A 3265-nucleotide genomic window follows, 5' to 3' on the forward strand; every position below is an offset into this window, starting at 1 on the left:
TAAAATGTCATTTTGAGCTTAAAATCTGTCAAAGGAACAGTCTTGTGTAAAAACTGTTAAAATTCCATGTCATTTGGCCAATAAATTAGAAAACGACACTTAGGCCAAAAACTGTGAATTTGTAAAAATCTGTCAACTTCAAGACGTGATAGCTCAGAAACGGTTACAGATATCGGAAAATGGACTTCAGATTCGGACTGTCGGTGGTACTTTAGTACCACACGAGTTATATGTTTCCGTATCAAAATGACTTTTTTTTTTTTTAATTTTGGACTACTTTTTTTCAAAATAGACATTTTGACAGATTTTGACATATCAAAAATCACCTTTACAGATTTCGATAAACTCACACCCTACGGGTGTGAAATGATCAAAAATCACATTATTTTTGAGCTAGCTCCTACCGTTTCCGAGATAATACGAAAAATGTCATTTTTGCTTAAAATCTGATAAATTGCACTTTTAATATCGACTTATACTAAGCATGTTACAGAAAATCATAATTTTTTACAAAAAATGTTAAAATGTCATTTTGAGCTTAAAATCTGTCAAAGTAACAGTCTTGTGTAAAAACTGTTAAAATTCCATGTTATTTGGCCAATAAATTAGAAAACGACACTTTGGCCAAAAACTGTGAATTTGTGTCATTTTGTAAAAATCTGTCAACTTCAAGACGCGATAGCTCAGAAACGGTTTGAGATATCTGAAAATGGACTTCAGATTTGGACTGTCGGTGGTACTTTAGTACCACACGAGTTATATGTTTCCGTATCAAAATGACTTTTTTTTTTTAATTTTGGACAACTTTTTTTTCAAAATTGACATTTTGACAGATTTTGACATATCGAAAAATACCTTTACAGATTTCGATAAACTCACACCCTATGGGTGTGAAATGATCAAAAATCACATTATTTTTGAGCTAGCTCCTACCGTTTCCGAGATAATATGAAAAATGTCATTTTTGCATAAAATCTGTTAAATTGCACTTTTAATATCACCTTATATTAAGAATGTGACAAAAATCATAATTTTCTACAAAAAATGTAAAAATGTCATTTTATGCCAAGATTCTGTCAAAGTGACAGTCTTGTGTCAAAACTGTCAAAACTCCACGTCATTTGACCAATAAATTAGCAAGCGACACCTTAGGCCAAAAACTGTGAACTTGTGTCATTTTCTAAAAATCTATCAACTATAAGACGTCATAGGTCAGAAACGGTTTGAGATATCTGAAAATGGACTTCAGATTTGGACTGTCGGTGGTACTTTAGTACCACACGAGTTATATGTTTCCGTATCAAAATGACATTTTTTTTTAATTTTTGGACAACTTTTTTTCAAAATTGACATTTTGATAGATTTTGACATATCGAAAAATACCTTTACAGATTTCGATAAACTCACACCCTTAGGGTGTGAAATGATCAAAAATCGCATTATTTTTGAGCTAGCTCTTAACGTTTCCGAGATAATATAAAAAATGTCATTTTTGCATAAAATCTGTTAAATTTCACTTTTAATGCAGTCTTATACTAAGACAGTGACTAAAATCAAATTTTTTTGAACAAAATGTTAAAATATCATTTTGAGTTAATATCTGTCAGAATGACACTATGGGTTAAAAATGACAAAGTGGGTCAAACTGTTAAATTAACATTTTCTGTCAAAACTGTCAAAATGACATGTTTGATCAAAACTGTCAAAATGATATTTTGAGAAACACTGTCAAAATGACATTTTAGTTCAAAACTGTCAAATTGACATTTTCTGTCAAAACTGTCAAAATGATGTTTTCTGTCAAAACTGTCAAATTGACATTTTCTGTCAAAACTGTCAAAATGTCGTTTGGTCAAAACTGTCAAAATGATGTTTTCTGTCAAAACTGTCAAATTGACATTTTCTGTCAAAACTGTCAAAATGACGTTTGGTCAAAACTGTCAAATTGACATTTTCTGTCAAAACTGTCAAAATGATGTTTTCTGTCAAAACTGTCAAATTGACATTTTCTGTCAAAACTGTCAAAATGATGTTTTTTGTCAAAACTGTCAAATTGACATTTTCTGTCAAAACTGTCAAAATGATGTTTTCTGTCAAAACTGTCAAATTGACATTTTCTGTCAAAACTGTCAAAATGACGTTTGGTCAAAACTGTCAAATTGACATTTTCTGTCAAAACTGTCAAAATGATGTTTTCTGTCTAAACTATCAAATTGACATTTTCCGTAAAAACTGTCAAAATTACATGTTTGCTCAAAACTGTCAAATTGACATTTTCTGTCAAAACTGTCAAAATGATGTTTTCTGTCAAAACTGTCAAAATGATGTTTTCTGTGAAAACTGTCAAATTGACTTTTTCTGTCAAAACTGTCAAAATCTGTCAATTATCATTAAGATAAATAATATTATGAAAAGAAATGACATCATTTATAACCAAAACCAAACATGACAAAAGTCTGTCAAATTTGACAGTTTGACAGATACTGTCAACAACAATTATAACATATTAATTTTACACCAATATATACATACAAAATATGAAAATTCCATCAAAACTATAAAAACACAACTTTGTATGAAAATTGGTCAAGTGCGAGTCGGATTTTACGTTTTCCATACTAATCGCTCATGAGCGCCTAAATTTTTGAGATAGCAATCATTTAGTACAAAATAGTAAAAGTTTGCTATTTTTGGTACATTCATGACGTTATATCTCGGAAACGGTAAGAGATAGAGCAAAATGGACTTCAGATTTGGGCTTTCGGTGGCACGTTAGTGCCACACGAATATTATGTTTTCGTATATATAGACCTTTTTTGGATCGATTTGGACAAAAAAAAATTTTTGAAATAATCTAACCCGGGTCTAAAATTTTTGTTTATTATCCGATTTTCATGAAAAAAATTGCATTCGATGCAGAATTACTTAAATTTTGGGGTAGCTATAAATCCAACACCCTTAAAAGAAAACCAAAGCGGAGAAAAAAAAAAAAAAAAACAAATGTATGGGAGGTACCAGACGCAGGAACATTTCCACCCAAAAGCGAAAAACCATAGATAGATCATGTAAAATAAAGCCCCTATACCAAGTTTGAAAGAAATCTACCGAGGACGGTACCTATAACCTAACCTAACCTAACCTAACCTAACCTAACCTAACCTAACCTAACCTAACCTAACCTAACCTAACCTAACCTAACCTAACCTAACCTAACCTAACCTAACCTAACCTAACCTAACCTAACCTAACCTAACCTAACCTAACC

Source organism: Leguminivora glycinivorella, chromosome 12 (genome assembly GCF_023078275.1).
Source record: "Leguminivora glycinivorella isolate SPB_JAAS2020 chromosome 12, LegGlyc_1.1, whole genome shotgun sequence".
In the NCBI taxonomy this organism is placed as follows: Eukaryota; Metazoa; Arthropoda; class Insecta; order Lepidoptera; family Tortricidae; genus Leguminivora; species Leguminivora glycinivorella.